Source organism: Procambarus clarkii, unplaced genomic scaffold (assembly GCF_040958095.1).
Source record: "Procambarus clarkii isolate CNS0578487 unplaced genomic scaffold, FALCON_Pclarkii_2.0 HiC_scaffold_109, whole genome shotgun sequence".
Taxonomy (NCBI): Eukaryota; Metazoa; Arthropoda; class Malacostraca; order Decapoda; family Cambaridae; genus Procambarus; species Procambarus clarkii.
Genome location: NW_027189142.1, coordinates 744,534 through 767,164, shown reverse-complemented (window position 1 = coordinate 767,164; position 22,631 = coordinate 744,534). Strand labels below are relative to the sequence as shown.

The window sequence follows — 22,631 nt, the reverse complement described above, 5'->3', positions numbered from 1 at the left end:
ACAAATACTTTTAAATTATCATTTATTTGTGGAAATGGCATTTACGTCATTAAATTGATACCTCAGCATCAAGTGTCCTGCAGTGGTCCAGTGGTAAAGTGTATATAAGTGATGCGTATTCTTGGAGTTGCGAGTTCAAACCCGGATTAAGCTATATATATATATATATATATATATATATATATATATATATATATATATATATATATATATATATATATACAACATGTTTTGTTTTGGTTGTTTGTTTTTGTATAAAGCCTCACACACTATATTAAGCGAGTTTGTTTTAAACATGACATACATATTAATTCATTTTACCAGGCCTTATTCCACACAACTCCGTGAATTTCCCGTGGAGCCAGCCAGCCAGCCATTCAAACAAAAACAAACGAAACAAAACAAAACAAAACAAAAAACATTATTGCCAACAGCATTTGGTGTTCCCAGGCGGTCACCCATCCAAGTACTAACCAAACCCAACGTTGCTTAACTTCGCTGATCGGACGAGAAGCGGTGTTCTCAACGTGGTATGGCCGTTGGCATGAGACTGCCTACACATTGTGGCTAATAACCAACTCTTTTTAGTCATCACGGCAGGATACGGACCTTCTTGTGGTGTCTTAATGGTAATTGTATCCTAACATATTTTTGTCTCCTTGGCATGGATATTTAACATCGTTTATTCAGTCTTGGGTTTATGTTCTTTCGCCATTTACAGACATTTTACATCTACCTACTTCCTCAGCCTACCCTGCCAATTTCTAATGAATTTGTGGATTTTCTTTTGTAATACATACATGTGTGTGCTCATCTGCTCTTCAGTTTTTATGATATTTGTCTCATCTGTCCTGCTTTATGATACTTTTACAAAGAACATGAACAAATGCTTCTATTTTAGAGAAGATATGGGATCCAGGTTTCGGAGCCGTAAAACCAACCGTCGTGATTGGTGGACGAGTTGCCAGGTTGCAGCTTCTGTACCGTGCCGGCACATAAATAGGTTCGGCTCAAGCGGCGGCAGCATCATTCCCCCGTGACTGTCTGAGCGTCTCTCATCACCTTGGTTATCTCATCATCATCATGGTAGAAGCAAAGCCTACCAAGAAGGCTGCGGCTGCTGCTGCTGTGGTGGCCACCACCAGGAAACCTCGCGTCCAGGTTGCTCACCCGAAAACTAGTCAAATGGTTCTAGCCGCGGTCGCAGCACTCAAAGACCGTAAGGGCTCGTCTCTACAAGCAATCAAGAAGTACGTTGTTGCCAACAACAAAGTCGAGGCTGCCAAGATCGCCATTTACATCCGAAGATTTCTCAAGAAAGCAGTGGCTGACGGCATTCTTGTTCAGACCAAGGGAAGTGGAGCTAGTGGATCATTCAAGCTGGCCGTAGCAGAGAAGAGGGCCGTTCTAACTCCCAAGAAAGCCACCACAACCAAGAAACCATCTACAGCAGCAAAGAAGGCCGTGGTAACTCCCAAGAAAGCCGCCACAAGCAACAAACCACCTACAGCCTTGAAAAAGAAGCAGCAGCAGCAGCAGCTTGTTGTTGGGAACAAAAAGCCCAAAATAAAGAGAGCTTCAAAATCTCCCAAACCACCCAAGGCAAAGAAAGCTGTCAAGAAAACAACAAAGGCAAAATAAACGACGACATGCAAGCAGCATGAATACACATGACAATAAACATCCAGGCCTCCCCCCTCAGTGGAGGGGCCTCATATGATTCCAAAAAGAGTTTAGTTTTGTAGACAAATAAATCATTACTTTTGGGGTAGATTTACTCTGTATATTATATATATATATATATATATATATATATATATATATATATATATATATATATATATATATATATATATATATATATATATATATATATATATATATACACACATACATGGGTGAGGTGATATGGTACCAAAGTTTTTGGTGAGGTGATTGACATTTACACAAGATAAAACACGAACCAATGGGAATAAAAACATAAGAATGGAAGTAACTGCAGAAGGCCTATTGGCCCATAACACAAGCACTTCCTCTTGATGCTTCTATATTGGTTCGGAGTCTTGAAGCTATAATATATATATATATATATATATATATATATATATATATATATATATATATATATATATATATATATATATATATATATATGCACACAAAACTAAATAGTCTTGTTAGACAAATTGCCCCTATTAGAGGCAAGTTGACTAACAAGCCGAATGACTGCAATTGTTTTGAATTTGAGTTAAATCTAACATAGAAATGTAATCAAACCTAACCTAACCTATGCTAACCCAAGCTAAGCTAACCTAACCTAACCTAAGCTAACCCAAGCTAAGCTAAGCTAACCTAACCTAACCTAACCTAACCTAACCTAAGCTAAGCTAACCTAACCTAACCTAACCTAACCTAACCCAGCAATTCATGATCTTAATATAATACTGTTAATTGGATAAACCAATTTGGAAAGAAATGTTCGAAAATAACAAAATTAACTGTGCTTGTTAGGAAAATTGGGCCTTGCATACTTGTCCCAATAGTGTGGTTCTCGCTTTTAGGTACGACATAAACGTATACCTAAGTTGAGAGAGAAAAAGATTCGCACTCAAACATGCATATCGATTGCCAGTCCTGAATTCTGGGTAGATATTCGTGTCCTCCCTTTTCATTTACCATCATTTGGATACTATCAAAACAGCTCTGAGAAGGATAAAATGAATAAAACGGGTAGCTCACTCATGTAAAAAGGAAGAGTTGGGAAAGATCTCTCTCTCTCTCTCTCTCCCCCTCACCCCCCCCCCCCCACCAATGATCCTGCTCTGCTAGTATATAACGTAACAAACCTTCCCCCCCCCCCTCCCTCCCCAATCAGAGTCCCTTTAAGCATGCGAGGATAAAAAATAGATTTCATAAGACCCAATGTGCTAGCTGATATCAAAACAATTTATGTTATCGTCTATTAAGCCCTTCAGTAAAAAAGTATAGGGACCTAATTAGGTCCCGTTTTGAGGTGGTGGTGGGTGGAATCGATGGATTAGCCAAGCTCTTATCCGCCGAATCCGTAGAGGGTACGACCCTGGCGCTTCAGAGCGTACACCACGTCCATGGCAGTGACGGTCTTCCTCTTGGCGTGTTCCGTGTAGGTTACAGCATCACGGATGACGTTCTCGAGGAACACCTTCAGGACGCCACGGGTCTCTTCGTAGATGAGACCCGAAATACGCTTCACGCCGCCACGACGAGCTAAGCGACGAATAGCGGGCTTGGTGATGCCCTGGATGTTGTCACGTAGCACCTTACGATGACGCTTGGCGCCACCCTTTCCGAGTCCCTTGCCTCCCTTGCCGCGTCCAGTCATGGTGTTGAAGTTGTGTGAATCGAATTGACGAATGCCCGCACGATTTCCCGACTATATCCCATCAAGCGGACGTACTAGTAGCATTGCAACTCCTGCCTGCCCTTACTTTACGCTTGTGGTCGAGTAGACACGGCTTTCTCACAACGCTTTCAAAACTGCAGTTGCCTACTCGTCTGTTTCACGTCCCTGTGAAATGACTTTTGCACAAATCCAAAAAATAGAGCAAAATCAGCGATAATAGTGATTGAGGTGAGCCGCCTGTTGGCTGCAGCCAGAGGAAGGAGGGGAGGGGCAACGGGGTGACGTAGGCGAGTCGAGCAGCCAATGGCGCTCGAGCAAGCGCCTCGAGACGGCGTATATAAGCAAAAATTTTTCGGCGCCGGCCATCACAGACAGATCACGGACTCGGCAACTAGCAACCGTCGCGGTCGGACGTGCTCGCGTTGCTCCAGCTCTTCTCTCTCGCACCTAGTACTGCAGGGTGGATAAACAATTGGCAGCAGACTTGCGTCTCTCTAGATGGTCAGACCCCACTCCTAACTTGGTATTTTATGCCGGGTAGAGACGGGAGGCCATCTTCAGTGACGTGTAGTCTTTGAGAGAGATCCATCGGCCTCCAGGAAGCTCATTATGCGTCACAAACGCTTCAAGATCAGGGGTACGCCCCTCAACGAACATCCATTCTCCAAGACATCTCTCCTGAAGCTCTTTAAAGACGTTGCAGGAGTAACACCCAACGACATCAAGCAGGAAGGCACGGACATCCTTTTCTTCTTTTATAGTGAGGAGGAAGTCGACAAACTTCTGTCTTACAGCGCTAACTTCTCCAACCAACACCTTCGTCTCAACTTCCCACGCCAGTACCTGGCTGAACACTCTGTCGTTATTCACGATCTCAGTCAATGGATCGTGGAACAAGATGACGCTGATGATAGTGCGTTCATGCACGACTTCAAGGCATCAAACCCGGACCTACGGCTTCACCAAGCTCAATTCTTCAATTCAAGTCGCTCCCTGAAGCTGACCTTCGAGACGGTAGCTGCGGCTACTATGGCTACCAGAAATGGAGTTTACAGCTTTGGAATTCACATTCCGCCTTTCCGTGTGAAGATGGGACGTTTTCACATCGTCAACCAGTGCCTCCGATGCTACGAGTACACCCACTCCACCAGCAAATGTACCCAGCGGATTCAGAAGTGTAGCCTCTGCTCAGCTGACCACCATTACTCCATCTGCAAGTCTGAAACACTATGCTGCTTGCTGTGCAAAGGCGATCATCCAGCAATCTCCATACATTGTCCTCACAGACAAAACGCTATTAAAAACATGGAGAAATCCACATCTTCAACCGGAGCCAGTACCTCTGTAGCAACAAGCCAATCAGCGACCACCTCTACTTAAGGTTTCAACGCCCAAGCCGCCATCTTCCCGGAGCTCCCGGGAGGACGTCCCACTGCTACTACCAGCCAATGGGGAGCCAGCTCCCAAACGCCAACCAGCGATTCGTCGAGCCAGCCATCGCCACCGGCCCAACCAAAGACAAAGCTAATTGGGCAGAGCACAGTAAAAGCTCTGATATCAACAGCCAGAATTACTGCTGGCAATAACCCCCGAGAATTCGTGAGGCTTCTGAAAATTCTGTACAAGGCGAACGGTCTCCCTACCTTCATTGTTCCTGAGGAAGTTTTCAACGCTCCGCGTTCATCTCCAACAACTGACCCTGTAGAGGAGGATGCTGACTCTACATCCGACGACGACGATTCCGCCACTGCAATGCAGCCCTCCGATCCTGTTCGGGTACCTACACCTCACAAGACTCTGCCTCATGTGACCCCCACTTCTGCATCAGTTCCCGTTACCAACCATGACATCACTGTGAACGCAGCCACGCTTTCTGACATACTGTCAGCTCCTGCTCCACACGCTTCTCCAGCTGCTGCTGTCCCTTCACCCGTCTCAGTGCCGAATTTCGCTGCTATCGACCCTTGGTGTGACCCTATAGAGGGTACCGACTATGCAGCACCTTCTGCTGCAGTACCTACCGCTGTTACACACCCTCCGAGAACTCTACCTTCAAGACATCAACCCTCAAGAACCCAACCTTCAAGAAATCTACCCCAGCGTGTCAACACCCCTGCTCCTCACTCATCTGATGAATCGGATGAGGACGTATCTGTCGGTACACCATCACCCCCAAGGAAAGATCACCTTCAAGCATCAACACGAACCGTGACCACCAAGACCGACAAGCCCAACAAAAAAAAGAACAACGATCAAAGTTTGGTGAAATCAACAAGAAAGAAGACTCCTAACGAACTGACTTAACATCATCTGACATCAAACCTCCACTGCCAGCTGCTTGCGTTCCCGGCCTCTGTGTGTATTGCAAATGACACCCCACTCAATTCTACTTTCATCTGATCAAGCTCAAATCCACGGTGGTTGGGCCACCGATCTTTCATCTCCCCTCTTCACCTCATCTCCAGATCCTTGCTCAAGATTTCTGCAACCTCGCCCCGTTCTTCCATCCCCTGCTTGCCAGCTCTATGGACTTTTTAATCTTAATCCTAATCCGGCCATCACAAACCACAGTTGTTCACCATGGCTCGCACCAAGCAGACTGCTCGCAAGTCCACGGGAGGCAAGGCTCCTCGTAAGCAGCTGGCCACCAAGGCAGCACGCAAGTCTGCTCCTGCCACAGGGGGTGTGAAGAAGCCTCACCGTTACAGGCCCGGAACGGTCGCCCTGCGTGAGATCCGTCGTTACCAGAAGAGCACCGAGTTGCTCATCAGGAAACTTCCCTTCCAGCGTCTGGTGCGCGAGATTGCCCAGGACTTCAAGACCGATCTTCGCTTCCAGTCGTCTGCCGTCATGGCTTTACAGGAGGCATCCGAGGCTTACCTGGTCGGTCTCTTCGAGGACACTAACCTCTGTGCCATCCACGCCAAGCGTGTCACCATCATGCCAAAGGACATTCAGCTTGCTCGCCGTATCCGTGGAGAGCGTGCATAAGCTAAATCGACCACCCTAGTATACACCAAACTCGGCCCTTCTCAGGGCCAAAATATCCTTCTAAGGAGATTTCAGACATTCCTAGCATAATTTAGGTGTCATACATACATGTGATATCAATAAATCAAGTCATTTGTAGTACAACCTGTTCTCTTACAAACAAAACGCCGTCGCTTTTCACTCTTATGCACTGTCAAGGATCACCCCCCCCCCCAAAATAAAAATTGTCATACTGTACTAGAAATAAAAGCAGCTTGTATAAGTGACATATACTGTCCAGTCCTGTTTTATTCTGTTTTCGGTCCTCTGGCTTAATCTGTTAAGTTAGGAGATGACATTTTAAATTAACCGTTTTCTTGACATTTTCAAACCTAAGAGGGTGGCCTGCATAGTAATCCTAATGTGGAACATAACAATGAATCTCTAATCTCTAGAAAAAAGATACCGAGTGCTTATATGTGTTGAGAGAGAGAGAGAGAGAGAGAGAGAGAGAGAGAGAGAGAGAGAGAGAGAGAGAGAGAGAGAGAGAGAGAGAGAGAGAGAGAGAGAGAGAGAGAGAGAGAGAGACACACAGACAGACAGACAAGACAGACAAGACAGACAGACAGACAGACAGACAGACAGACAGACAGACAGACAGACAGACAGACAGGCAGGCAGGCAGGCAGACAGACAGACAGACAGACAGACAGACAGACAGACACTGAGAGAGAGAAACACACACAGACAGTTTCATAAATATTCTCATTTTATAGCTATTTGCTTTCAGTGACAGAGGTTTTTGTTATAATAGTATTGGTGTCTAACACTCACAATCTCTTTAGAAATTAAAGTGTGGCTCCAATGGAGCCGAGTTTGTTGGTTTGAGGCCAAGCCACCACCACAGGGCAGTAAGTAAGCCGTTTACTTGGAGGAGGTGTACTTGGTGACGGCCTTAGTGCCCTCAGAGACGGCGTGCTTGGCCAGTTCTCCGGGCAACAGGAGCCTTACAGCCGTCTGGATCTCCCGACTGGTAATGGTGGAACGCTTGTTGTAGTGGGCCAGGCGAGAAGCCTCGGCGGCGATGCGCTCGAAGATGTCGTTCACGAACGAGTTCATGATCGACATGGCTTTGGAAGAGATACCAGTGTCGGGGTGGACCTGCTTCAGCACTTTGTAGATGTAGATGCTGTAGCTCTCCTTCCTCCTGCGCTTCTTTTTCTTATCGCCCTTGGCAATGGCCTTCTGGGCCTTTCCGGCCTTCTTGGCAGCCTTTCCAGATGCCTTGGGTGGCATGATGATGCTCGTGCTGGCTGGCGTTGCGATACAATAATGAACTTTTGCGCGAGGCGAGCTTTCCTTTTATATCCCGCTCGCGACTCAGCTCAGAGCGGGTCGCGTGGCGGAGCGCGCTGATTGTTCAGTGGCGGGCTCCCTTGATCCTGAGCGGGGTATATAACACGAAGCTCGATCTGCGGGGCGGCATAAAACCACCACAAACCCACAACAGCAGCAGCAATGTCAGGACGCGGCAAGGGAGGCAAAGTGAAGGGCAAGTCAAAGTCTCGCTCCAGCAGGGCCGGACTTCAGTTCCCCGTGGGCAGAATTCACCGTCTGCTGCGTAAGGGCAACTACGCCGAACGCGTCGGTGCTGGCGCTCCTGTCTACCTGGCAGCCGTCATGGAATACCTCGCTGCCGAAGTTCTGGAGCTCGCCGGTAACGCCGCACGTGACAACAAGAAGACCCGTATCATCCCACGTCACTTGCAGTTGGCCATCCGCAACGACGAAGAACTCAACAAACTTCTGTCTGGCGTAACCATTGCACAGGGAGGTGTTCTTCCAAACATTCAGGCAGTTCTTTTGCCAAAGAAGACAGAGAAGAAGTAAGCACTTCTGCCACCCACCACGACAAATACCATAACCAGGCTCCATCCGGAGCCACACACACTTTAATAGAGAGATTCAAGTAGACAATCAACTTTCAAACATTAATAATAACATTTATATTGATTTCATTTGGAATGTGTACATAACAAACAAACAAACAAAACAAAATTATAGGGGATATTCAGCATCACTTGGAATATTAACCAATCATATAAATCCAATATATATTTTATATTTTACTTTAAGCGAGGAATTCATATTCTATCAATTTTTAATCATACAAATGAACAAAAGCAATTCTTCACTAGACGTAACGAATGAATAAATGATCAAGGTTTTAATGTGTTTCATGAATAAATATATATATATATATATATATATATATATATATATATATATATATATATATATATATATATATATATATATATATATATAATATAATATAATATAATATATTATAATACTTGTGAACCAGAATATGTTTGAGCAGCAGCGATCGTGCCATTGGCCGAAGTGCAACAATTCAAATAATTTAAAGGGCCTGCTCGGGTATATAAGAGAGGCTGGGAGACTGGGGCCGGTGGTGGGTGATGGGTGATGAGTGATGGTGTGGTGTGGTGTGGTGTTGTTAAGAGTTGATTTACGGCCAGCCAGCCAGCTGCAGCCAAGGCAGGGCAGGGCAAGGCAAGGCAAGGCAAGGCAAGGCAAGGCAATAACAGGACAGGACAGCCAAGGCAAGGCAAGGCAAGGCAAGCAGGCGGGCGGGCGGGCGGGCGGGCGGGCGGGCAGCCAGCCAGCCAGCCAGCCAGCCAGCCAGCCAGCCAGCCAGCCAGCCAGCCAGGCAGGCAGGCAGGCAGGCAGGCAGGCAGGCAGGCAGGCAGGCAGGCAGGCAGCCAGGCAGCCAGCCAGTCAGCCAACCAGCCAGCCAGCCAGCCAGCCAGCCAGGCAGGCAGGCAGCCAGCCAGCCAGCCACTCCCACTTTGTATTTATATGCATTCAATTTATATTCAAACATTATATATGTTAAGGGCCTAGTTTTAGTGTTTATTTTAAAAATGACAAACATCGAGTCGTTTTACCAGTCCTTTAGCGTTAACGGTGATGCATTTTAAAACTGAACAGAAATCACCTTTTCTGGATATATCAAATATCGAATCCGCTTAATGTGCCTACAATTCAATCATTCAAAAAATACATAATTTACATCATGCCTTTTCATAGAACAGACAATAAGATTTGAGACAATAAGAACTTTAGTTTTATAACTAAAGTTGCACAATTATACCAACTCTATGGTGGCTGGGTGGTAAGGTGTGTGGCTGGTGTTTTGGAAGTCGCGAGTTCAAACGACCCAATGGGAGTACTTTTTTTTTTTTTTTTATGCCATACAATCTTCCTAGTACTATTATGTAGGTGTGTGTGTGTGTGTTTTTATTCATTCTTTGGTTTTATAGATGACATACATATTGACTCCTTTTACCGGTCCTTAATTAGGCTCTGGGGAAGCAATGGTGGTGGTGGTGGTGGTGGTGCATTTAAAACTAAACCAAAAATCACCAGTTCTGGACGCGTCAAATATCATATCCGCTTAATGTGTCTACAACCTAATTACTTAAAACTACACTATTTAATTCATTCATATCACGTGCATATTGGTCATTATGCTCATACAACCGACATAACAATTTATTTTCATTATTAGAATCATACATTTCATCAAGTAATACAGATACAAAGAGATTTTCTTTCTGAGAAGACCGTTAGTATTGGCTGGCTGGCAGGCAGGCAGGCAGGCATTTGAGGGTTATTATTTCGCCTGTTGATTGGGGGGAGGGTTGATGTGTTAGGGGGTTTTCGGTTAGGTGTGGTGGTGGTGATTGGTGGTGATTGGTGGTGGTGGTGATTGGTGGTGATTGGTGGTGAGTAGTGGTGGTGGTGGTGGTGGTGGTGGTAGTAGGTGGGAGGGGGGGGGGGGGGAAGGGGAATGATGGTCTGTGGATTCCTTCTCCGTACCCCTTACATATAAGCAAAAACATGCCTTCCTGTGGGTATAGAAACATTAACACAAATTATATCAGTAACTGATATTGTAGCCTTTTAAACAGAAAAGATTTGTACATACAAATACTTTTAAATTATCATTTATTTGTGGAAATGGCATTTACGTCATTAAATTGATACCTCAGCATCAAGTGTCCTGCAGTGGTCCAGTGGTAAAGTGTATATAAGTGATGCGTATTCTTGGAGTTGCGAGTTCAAACCCGGATTAAGCTATATATATATATATATATATATATATATATATATATATATATATATATATATATATATATATATATATATATATATATATATATATATATATATATATATATATACAACATGTTTTGTTTTGGTTGTTTGTTTTTGTATAAAGCCTCACACACTATATTAAGCGAGTTTGTTTTAAACATGACATACATATTAATTCATTTTACCAGGCCTTATTCCACACAACTCCGTGAATTTCCCGTGGAGCCAGCCAGCCAGCCAGCCAGCCATTCAAACAAAAACAAACGAAACAAAACAAAACAAAACAAAAAACATTATTGCCAACAGCATTTGGTGTTCCCAGGCGGTCACCCATCCAAGTACTAACCAAACCCAACGTTGCTTAACTTCGCTGATCGGACGAGAAGCGGTGTTCTCAACGTGGTATGGCCGTTGGCATGAGACTGCCTACACATTGTGGCTAATAACCAACTCTTTTTAGTCATCACGGCAGGATACGGACCTTCTTGTGGTGTCTTAATGGTAATTGTATCCTAACATATTTTTGTCTCCTTGGCATGGATATTTAACATCGTTTATTCAGTCTTGGGTTTATGTTCTTTCGCCATTTACAGACATTTTACATCTACCTACTTCCTCAGCCTACCCTGCCAATTTCTAATGAATTTGTGGATTTTCTTTTGTAATACATACATGTGTGTGCTCATCTGCTCTTCAGTTTTTATGATATTTGTCTCATCTGTCCTGCTTTATGATACTTTTACAAAGAACATGAACAAATGCTTCTATTTTAGAGAAGATATGGGATCCAGGTTTCGGAGCCGTAAAACCAACCGTCGTGATTGGTGGACGAGTTGCCAGGTTGCAGCTTCTGTACCGTGCCGGCACATAAATAGGTTCGGCTCAAGCGGCGGCAGCATCATTCCCCCGTGACTGTCTGAGCGTCTCTCATCACCTTGGTTATCTCATCATCATCATGGTAGAAGCAAAGCCTACCAAGAAGGCTGCGGCTGCTGCTGCTGTGGTGGCCACCACCAGGAAACCTCGCGTCCAGGTTGCTCACCCGAAAACTAGTCAAATGGTTCTAGCCGCGGTCGCAGCACTCAAAGACCGTAAGGGCTCGTCTCTACAAGCAATCAAGAAGTACGTTGTTGCCAACAACAAAGTCGAGGCTGCCAAGATCGCCATTTACATCCGAAGATTTCTCAAGAAAGCAGTGGCTGACGGCATTCTTGTTCAGACCAAGGGAAGTGGAGCTAGTGGATCATTCAAGCTGGCCGTAGCAGAGAAGAGGGCCGTTCTAACTCCCAAGAAAGCCACCACAACCAAGAAACCATCTACAGCAGCAAAGAAGGCCGTGGTAACTCCCAAGAAAGCCGCCACAAGCAACAAACCACCTACAGCCTTGAAAAAGAAGCAGCAGCAGCAGCAGCTTGTTGTTGGGAACAAAAAGCCCAAAATAAAGAGAGCTTCAAAATCTCCCAAACCACCCAAGGCAAAGAAAGCTGTCAAGAAAACAACAAAGGCAAAATAAACGACGACATGCAAGCAGCATGAATACACATGACAATAAACATCCAGGCCTCCCCCCTCAGTGGAGGGGCCTCATATGATTCCAAAAAGAGTTTAGTTTTGTAGACAAATAAATCATTACTTTTGGGGTAGATTTACTCTGTATATTATATATATATATATATATATATATATATATATATATATATATATATATATATATATATATATATATATATATATATATATATATATATATATACACACATACATGGGTGAGGTGATATGGTACCAAAGTTTTTGGTGAGGTGATTGACATTTACACAAGATAAAACACGAACCAATGGGAATAAAAACATAAGAATGGAAGTAACTGCAGAAGGCCTATTGGCCCATAACACAAGCACTTCCTCTTGATGCTTCTATATTGGTTCGGAGTCTTGAAGCTATAATATATATATATATATATATATATATATATATATATATATATATATATATATATATATATATATATATATATATATATATATATATATATATATATATATATATATATGCACACAAAACTAAATAGTCTTGTTAGACAAATTGCCCCTATTAGAGGCAAGTTGACTAACAAGCCGAATGACTGCAATTGTTTTGAATTTGAGTTAAATCTAACATAGAAATGTAATCAAACCTAACCTAACCTATGCTAACCCAAGCTAAGCTAACCTAACCTAACCTAAGCTAACCCAAGCTAAGCTAAGCTAACCTAACCTAACCTAACCTAACCTAACCTAAGCTAAGCTAACCTAACCTAACCTAACCTAACCTAACCTAACCCAGCAATTCATGATCTTAATATAATACTGTTAATTGGATAAACCAATTTGGAAAGAAATGTTCGAAAATAACAAAATTAACTGTGCTTGTTAGGAAAATTGGGCCTTGCATACTTGTCCCAATAGTGTGGTTCTCGCTTTTAGGTACGACATAAACGTATACCTAAGTTGAGAGAGAAAAAGATTCGCACTCAAACATGCATATCGATTGCCAGTCCTGAATTCTGGGTAGATATTCGTGTCCTCCCTTTTCATTTACCATCATTTGGATACTATCAAAACAGCTCTGAGAAGGATAAAATGAATAAAACGGGTAGCTCACTCATGTAAAAAGGAAGAGTTGGGAAAGATCTCTCTCTCTCTCTCTCTCCCCCTCACCCCCCCCCCCCCACCAATGATCCTGCTCTGCTAGTATATAACGTAACAAACCTTCCCCCCCCCCCTCCCTCCCCAATCAGAGTCCCTTTAAGCATGCGAGGATAAAAAATAGATTTCATAAGACCCAATGTGCTAGCTGATATCAAAACAATTTATGTTATCGTCTATTAAGCCCTTCAGTAAAAAAGTATAGGGACCTAATTAGGTCCCGTTTTGAGGTGGTGGTGGGTGGAATCGATGGATTAGCCAAGCTCTTATCCGCCGAATCCGTAGAGGGTACGACCCTGGCGCTTCAGAGCGTACACCACGTCCATGGCAGTGACGGTCTTCCTCTTGGCGTGTTCCGTGTAGGTTACAGCATCACGGATGACGTTCTCGAGGAACACCTTCAGGACGCCACGGGTCTCTTCGTAGATGAGACCCGAAATACGCTTCACGCCGCCACGACGAGCTAAGCGACGAATAGCGGGCTTGGTGATGCCCTGGATGTTGTCACGTAGCACCTTACGATGACGCTTGGCGCCACCCTTTCCGAGTCCCTTGCCTCCCTTGCCGCGTCCAGTCATGGTGTTGAAGTTGTGTGAATCGAATTGACGAATGCCCGCACGATTTCCCGACTATATCCCATCAAGCGGACGTACTAGTAGCATTGCAACTCCTGCCTGCCCTTACTTTACGCTTGTGGTCGAGTAGACACGGCTTTCTCACAACGCTTTCAAAACTGCAGTTGCCTACTCGTCTGTTTCACGTCCCTGTGAAATGACTTTTGCACAAATCCAAAAAATAGAGCAAAATCAGCGATAATAGTGATTGAGGTGAGCCGCCTGTTGGCTGCAGCCAGAGGAAGGAGGGGAGGGGCAACGGGGTGACGTAGGCGAGTCGAGCAGCCAATGGCGCTCGAGCAAGCGCCTCGAGACGGCGTATATAAGCAAAAATTTTTCGGCGCCGGCCATCACAAACCACAGTTGTTCACCATGGCTCGCACCAAGCAGACTGCTCGCAAGTCCACGGGAGGCAAGGCTCCTCGTAAGCAGCTGGCCACCAAGGCAGCACGCAAGTCTGCTCCTGCCACAGGGGGTGTGAAGAAGCCTCACCGTTACAGGCCCGGAACGGTCGCCCTGCGTGAGATCCGTCGTTACCAGAAGAGCACCGAGTTGCTCATCAGGAAACTTCCCTTCCAGCGTCTGGTGCGCGAGATTGCCCAGGACTTCAAGACCGATCTTCGCTTCCAGTCGTCTGCCGTCATGGCTTTACAGGAGGCATCCGAGGCTTACCTGGTCGGTCTCTTCGAGGACACTAACCTCTGTGCCATCCACGCCAAGCGTGTCACCATCATGCCAAAGGACATTCAGCTTGCTCGCCGTATCCGTGGAGAGCGTGCATAAGCTAAATCGACCACCCTAGTATACACCAAACTCGGCCCTTCTCAGGGCCAAAATATCCTTCTAAGGAGATTTCAGACATTCCTAGCATAATTTAGGTGTCATACATACATGTGATATCAATAAATCAAGTCATTTGTAGTACAACCTGTTCTCTTACAAACAAAACGCCGTCGCTTTTCACTCTTATGCACTGTCAAGGATCACCCCCCCCCCCAAAATAAAAATTGTCATACTGTACTAGAAATAAAAGCAGCTTGTATAAGTGACATATACTGTCCAGTCCTGTTTTATTCTGTTTTCGGTCCTCTGGCTTAATCTGTTAAGTTAGGAGATGACATTTTAAATTAACCGTTTTCTTGACATTTTCAAACCTAAGAGGGTGGCCTGCATAGTAATCCTAATGTGGAACATAACAATGAATCTCTAATCTCTAGAAAAAAGATACCGAGTGCTTATATGTGTTGAGAGAGAGAGAGAGAGAGAGAGAGAGAGAGAGAGAGAGAGAGAGAGAGAGAGAGAGAGAGAGAGAGAGAGAGAGAGAGAGAGAGAGAGAGAGAGAGAGACACACAGACAGACAGACAAGACAGACAAGACAGACAGACAGACAGACAGACAGACAGACAGACAGACAGACAGACAGACAGACAGGCAGGCAGGCAGGCAGACAGACAGACAGACAGACAGACAGACAGACAGACAGACAGACACTGAGAGAGAGAAACACACACAGACAGTTTCATAAATATTCTCATTTTATAGCTATTTGCTTTCAGTGACAGAGGTTTTTGTTATAATAGTATTGGTGTCTAACACTCACAATCTCTTTAGAAATTAAAGTGTGGCTCCAATGGAGCCGAGTTTGTTGGTTTGAGGCCAAGCCACCACCACAGGGCAGTAAGTAAGCCGTTTACTTGGAGGAGGTGTACTTGGTGACGGCCTTAGTGCCCTCAGAGACGGCGTGCTTGGCCAGTTCTCCGGGCAACAGGAGCCTTACAGCCGTCTGGATCTCCCGACTGGTAATGGTGGAACGCTTGTTGTAGTGGGCCAGGCGAGAAGCCTCGGCGGCGATGCGCTCGAAGATGTCGTTCACGAACGAGTTCATGATCGACATGGCTTTGGAAGAGATACCAGTGTCGGGGTGGACCTGCTTCAGCACTTTGTAGATGTAGATGCTGTAGCTCTCCTTCCTCCTGCGCTTCTTTTTCTTATCGCCCTTGGCAATGGCCTTCTGGGCCTTTCCGGCCTTCTTGGCAGCCTTTCCAGATGCCTTGGGTGGCATGATGATGCTCGTGCTGGCTGGCGTTGCGATACAATAATGAACTTTTGCGCGAGGCGAGCTTTCCTTTTATATCCCGCTCGCGACTCAGCTCAGAGCGGGTCGCGTGGCGGAGCGCGCTGATTGGTCAGTGGCGGGCTCCCTTGATCCTGAGCGGGGTATATAACACGAAGCTCGATCTGCGGGGCGGCATAAAACCACCACAAACCCACAACAGCAGCAGCAATGTCAGGACGCGGCAAGGGAGGCAAAGTGAAGGGCAAGTCAAAGTCTCGCTCCAGCAGGGCCGGACTTCAGTTCCCCGTGGGCAGAATTCACCGTCTGCTGCGTAAGGGCAACTACGCCGAACGCGTCGGTGCTGGCGCTCCTGTCTACCTGGCAGCCGTCATGGAATACCTCGCTGCCGAAGTTCTGGAGCTCGCCGGTAACGCCGCACGTGACAACAAGAAGACCCGTATCATCCCACGTCACTTGCAGTTGGCCATCCGCAACGACGAAGAACTCAACAAACTTCTGTCTGGCGTAACCATTGCACAGGGAGGTGTTCTTCCAAACATTCAGGCAGTTCTTTTGCCAAAGAAGACAGAGAAGAAGTAAGCACTTCTGCCACCCACCACGACAAATACCATAACCAGGCTCCATCCGGAGCCACACACACTTTAATAGAGAGATTCAAGTAGACAATCAACTTTCAAACATTAATAATAACATTTATATTGATTTCATTTGGAATGTGTACATAACAAACAAACAAACAAAACAAAATTATAGGGGATATTCAGCATCACTTGGAATATTAACCAATCATATAAATCCAATATATATTTTATATTTTACTTTAAGCGAGGAATTCATATTCTATCAATTTTTAATCATACAAATGAACAAAAGCAATTCTTCACTAGACGTAACGAATGAATAAATGATCAAGGTTTTAATGTGTTTCATGAATAAATATATATATATATATATATATATATATATATATATATATATATATATATATATATATATATATATATATATATAATATATAATATAATATATTATAATACTTGTGAACCAGAATATGTTTGAGCAGCAGCGATCGTGCCATTGGCCGAAGTGCAACAATTCAAATAATTTAAAGGGCCTGCTCGGGTATATAAGAGAGGCTGGGAGACTGGGGCCGGTGGTGGGTGATGGGTGATGAGTGATGGTGTGGTGTGGTGTGGTGTTGTTAAGAGTTGATTTACGGCCAGCCAGCCAGCTGCAGCCAAGGCAGGGCAGGGCAAGGCAAGGCAAGGCAAGGCAAGGCAAGGCAATACAGGACAGGACAGCCAAGGCAAGGCAAGGCAAGGCAGGCAAGGCAAGGCAAGCAGGCGGGCGGGCGGGCGGGCGGGCGGGCGGGCGGGCGGGCGGGCAGCCAGCCAGCCAGCCAGCCAGCCAGCCAGCCAGCCAGCCAGCCAGCCAGCCAGCCAGGCAGGCAGGCAGGCAGGCAGGCAGGCAGGCAGGCAGGCAGGCAGCCAGGCAGCCAGCCAGTCAGCCAACCAGCCAGCCAGCCAGCCAGCCAGCCAGGCAGGCAGGCAGCCAGCCAGCCAGCCACTCCCACTTTGTATTTATATGCATTCAATTTATATTCAAACATTATATATGTTAAGGGCCTAGTTTTAGTGTTTATTTTAAAATGACAAACATCGAGTCGTTTTACCAGTCCTTTAGCGTTAACGGTGATGCATTTTAAAACTGAACAGAAATCACCTTTTCTGGATATATCAAATATCGAATCCGCTTAATGTGCCTACAATTCAATCATTCAAAAAATACATAATTTACATCATGCCTTTTCATAGAACAGACAATAAGATTTGAGACAATAAGAACTTTAGTTTTATAACTAAAGTTGCACAATTATACCAACTCTATGGTGGCTGGGTGGTAAGGTGTGTGGCTGGTGTTTTGGAAGTCGCGAGTTCAAACGACCCAATGGGAGTACTTTTTTTTTTTTTTTTATGCCATACAATCTTCCTAGTACTATTATGTAGGTGTGTGTGTGTGTGTTTTTATTCATTCTTTGGTTTTATAGATGACATACATATTGACTCCTTTTACCGGTCCTTAATTAGGCTCTGGGGAAGCAATGGTGGTGGTGGTGGTGGTGGTGCATTTAAAACTAAACCAAAAATCACCAGTTCTGGACGCGTCAAATATCATATCCGCTTAATGTGTCTACAACCTAATTACTTAAAACTACACTATTTAATTCATTCATATCACGTGCATATTGGTCATTATGCTCATACAACCGACATAACAATTTATTTTCATTATTAGAATCATACATTTCATCAAGTAATACAGATACAAAGAGATTTTCTTTCTGAGAAGACCGTTAGTATTGGCTGGCTGGCAGGCAGGCAGGCAGGCATTTGAGGGTTATTATTCGCCTGTTGATTGGGGGGAGGGTTGATGTGTTAGGGGGTTTTCGGTTAGGTGTGGTGGTGGTGATTGGTGGTGATTGGTGGTGGTGGTGATTGGTGGTGATTGGTGGTGAGTAGTGGTGGTGGTGGTGGTGGTGGTGGTAGTAGGTGGGAGGGGGGGGGGGGGGAAGGGGAATGATGGTCTGTGGATTCCTTCTCCGTACCCCTTACATATAAGCAAAAACATGCCTTCCTGTGGGTATAGAAACATTAACACAAATTATATCAGTAACTGATATTGTAGCCTTTTAAACAGAAAAGATTTGTACATACAAATACTTTTAAATTATCATTTATTTGTGGAAATGGCATTTACGTCATTAAATTGATACCTCAGCATCAAGTGTCCTGCAGTGGTCCAGTGGTAAAGTGTATATAAGTGATGCGTATTCTTGGAGTTGCGAGTTCAAACCCGGATTAAGCTATATATATATATATATATATATATATATATATATATATATATATATATATATATATATATATATATATATATATATATATATATATATATATATATATATATATATATATATATACAACATGTTTTGTTTTGGTTGTTTGTTTTTGTATAAAGCCTCACACACTATATTAAGCGAGTTTGTTTTAAACATGACATACATATTAATTCATTTTACCAGGCCTTATTCCACACAACTCCGTGAATTTCCCGTGGAGCCAGCCAGCCAGCCAGCCAGCCATTCAAACAAAAACAAACGAAACAAAACAAAACAAAACAAAAACATTATTGCCAACAGCATTTGGTGTTCCCAGGCGGTCACCCATCCAAGTACTAACCAAACCCAACGTTGCTTAACTTCGCTGATCGGACGAGAAGCGGTGTTCTCAACGTGGTATGGCCGTTGGCATGAGACTGCCTACACATTGTGGCTAATAACCAACTCTTTTTAGTCATCACGGCAGGATACGGACCTTCTTGTGGTGTCTTAATGGTAATTGTATCCTAACATATTTTTGTCTCCTTGGCATGGATATTTAACATCGTTTATTCAGTCTTGGTTTATGTTCTTTCGCCATTTACAGACATTTTACATCTACCTACTTCCTCAGCCTACCCTGCCAATTTCTAATGAATTTGTGGATTTTCTTTTGTAATACATACATGTGTGTGCTCATCTGCTCTTCAGTTTTTATGATATTTGTCTCATCTGTCCTGCTTTATGATACTTTTACAAAGAACATGAACAAATGCTTCTATTTTAGAGAAGATATGGGATCCAGGTTTCGGAGCCGTAAAACCAACCGTCGTGATTGGTGGACGAGTTGCCAGGTTGCAGCTTCTGTACCGTGCCGGCACATAAATAGGTTCGGCTCAAGCGGCGGCAGCATCATTCCCCCGTGACTGTCTGAGCGTCTCTCATCACCTTGGTTATCTCATCATCATCATGGTAGAAGCAAAGCCTACCAAGAAGGCTGCGGCTGCTGCTGCTGTGGTGGCCACCACCAGGAAACCTCGCGTCCAGGTTGCTCACCCGAAAACTAGTCAAATGGTTCTAGCCGCGGTCGCAGCACTCAAAGACCGTAAGGGCTCGTCTCTACAAGCAATCAAGAAGTACGTTGTTGCCAACAACAAAGTCGAGGCTGCCAAGATCGCCATTTACATCCGAAGATTTCTCAAGAAAGCAGTGGCTGACGGCATTCTTGTTCAGACCAAGGGAAGTGGAGCTAGTGGATCATTCAAGCTGGCCGTAGCAGAGAAGAGGGCCGTTCTAACTCCCAAGAAAGCCACCACAACCAAGAAACCATCTACAGCAGCAAAGAAGGCCGTGGTAACTCCCAAGAAAGCCGCCACAAGCAACAAACCACCTACAGCCTTGAAAAAGAAGCAGCAGCAGCAGCAGCTTGTTGTTGGGAACAAAAAGCCCAAAATAAAGAGAGCTTCAAAATCTCCCAAACCACCCAGGCAAAGAAAGCTGTCAAGAAAACAACAAAGGCAAAATAAACGACGACATGCAAGCAGCATGAATACACATGACAATAAACATCCAGGCCTCCCCCCTCAGTGGAGGGGCCTCATATGATTCCAAAAAGAGTTTAGTTTTGTAGACAAATAAATCATTACTTTTGGGGTAGATTTACTCTGTATATTATATATATATATATATATATATATATATATATATATATATATATATATATATATATATATATATATATATATATATATATATATATATATACACACATACATGGGTGAGGTGATATGGTACCAAAGTTTTGGTGAGGTGATTGACATTTACACAAGATAAAACACGAACCAATGGGAATAAAAACATAAGAATGGAAGTAACTGCAGAAGGCCTATTGGCCCATAACACAAGCACTTCCTCTTGATGCTTCTATATTGGTTCGGAGTCTTGAAGCTATAATATATATATATATATATATATATATATATATATATATATATATATATATATATATATATATATATATATATATATATATATATATATATATATATATATAAATAGTCTTGTTAGACAAATTGCCCCTATTAGAGGCAAGTTGACTAACAAGCCGAATGACTGCAATTGTTTTGAATTTGAGTTAAATCTAACATAGAAATGTAATCAAACCTAACCTAACCTATGCTAACCCAAGCTAAGCTAACCTAACCTAACCTAAGCTAACCCAAGCTAAGCTAAGCTAACCTAACCTAACCTAACCAACCTAACCTAAGCTAAGCTAACCTAACCTAACCTAACCTAACCTAACCTAACCCAGCAATTCATGATCTTAATATAATACTGTTAATTGGATAAACCAATTTGGAAAGAAATGTTCGAAAATAACAAAATTAACTGTGCTTGTTAGGAAAATTGGGCCTTGCATACTTGTCCCAATAGTGTGGTTCTCGCTTTTAGGTACGACATAAACGTATACCTAAGTTGAGAGAGAAAAAGATTCGCACTCAAACATGCATATCGATTGCCAGTCCTGAATTCTGGGTAGATATTCGTGTCCTCCCTTTTCATTTACCATCATTTGGATACTATCAAAACAGCTCTGAGAAGGATAAAATGAATAAAACGGGTAGCTCACTCATGTAAAAAGGAAGAGTTGGGAAAGATCTCTCTCTCTCTCTCTCTCCCCTCACCCCCCCCCCCCACCAATGATCCTGCTCTGCTAGTATATAACGTAACAAACCTTCCCCCCCCCCCCTCCCTCCCCAATCAGAGTCCCTTTAAGCATGCGAGGATAAAAAATAGATTTCATAAGACCCAATGTGCTAGCTGATATCAAAACAATTTATGTTATCGTCTATTAAGCCCTTCAGTAAAAAAGTATAGGGACCTAATTAGGTCCCGTTTTGAGGTGGTGGTGGGTGGAATCGATGGATTAGCCAAGCTCTTATCCGCCGAATCCGTAGAGGGTACGACCCTGGCGCTTCAGAGCGTACACCACGTCCATGGCAGTGACGGTCTTCCTCTTGGCGTGTTCCGTGTAGGTTACAGCATCACGGATGACGTTCTCGAGGAACACCTTCAGGACGCCACGGGTCTCTTCGTAGATGAGACCCGAAATACGCTTCACGCCGCCACGACGAGCTAAGCGACGAATAGCGGGCTTGGTGATGCCCTGGATGTTGTCACGTAGCACCTTACGATGACGCTTGGCGCCACCCTTTCCGAGTCCCTTGCCTCCCTTGCCGCGTCCAGTCATGGTGTTGAAGTTGTGTGAATCGAATTGACGAATGCCCGCACGATTTCCCGACTATATCCATCAAGCGGACGTACTAGTAGCATTGCAACTCCTGCCTGCCCTTACTTTACGCTTGTGGTCGAGTAGACACGGCTTTCTCACAACGCTTTCAAAACTGCAGTTGCCTACTCGTCTGTTTCACGTCCCTGTGAAATGACTTTTGCACAAATCCAAAAAATAGAGCAAAATCAGCGATAATAGTGATTGAGGTGAGCCGCCTGTTGGCTGCAGCCAGAGGAAGGAGGGGAGGGGCAACGGGGTGACGTAGGCGAGTCGAGCAGCCAATGGCGCTCGAGCAAGCGCCTCGAGACGGCGTATATAAGCAAAAATTTTTCGGCGCCGGCCATCACAAACCACAGTTGTTCACCATGGCTCGCACCAAGCAGACTGCTCGCAAGTCCACGGGAGGCAAGGCTCCTCGTAAGCAGCTGGCCACCAAGGCAGCACGCAAGTCTGCTCCTGCCACAGGGGGTGTGAAGAAGCCTCACCGTTACAGGCCCGGAACGGTCGCCCTGCGTGAGATCCGTCGTTACCAGAAGAGCACCGAGTTGC

General features: G+C 44.5%; 3 non-coding genes across 3 annotated transcripts; all 3 read right to left on the bottom strand.

The window, feature by feature from the left end:
* Nucleotides 1–425: 425 nt before the first annotated feature.
* Nucleotides 426–544, bottom strand: LOC138360345 (5S ribosomal RNA). The gene has a single exon (XR_011226295.1). It is a non-coding gene; the product is annotated as a 5S ribosomal RNA (ribosomal RNA).
* Nucleotides 545–10,834: 10,290 nt separating this feature from the next.
* LOC138360343 (5S ribosomal RNA) lies at nt 10,835–10,953 on the bottom strand. Its single transcript, XR_011226293.1, has one exon. It is a non-coding gene; the product is annotated as a 5S ribosomal RNA (ribosomal RNA).
* Nucleotides 10,954–19,102: 8,149 nt separating this feature from the next.
* Nucleotides 19,103–19,221, bottom strand: LOC138360342 (5S ribosomal RNA). Its single transcript, XR_011226292.1, has one exon. It is a non-coding gene; the product is annotated as a 5S ribosomal RNA (ribosomal RNA).
* Between the last annotated feature and the right edge of the window lie 3,410 nt (nt 19,222–22,631).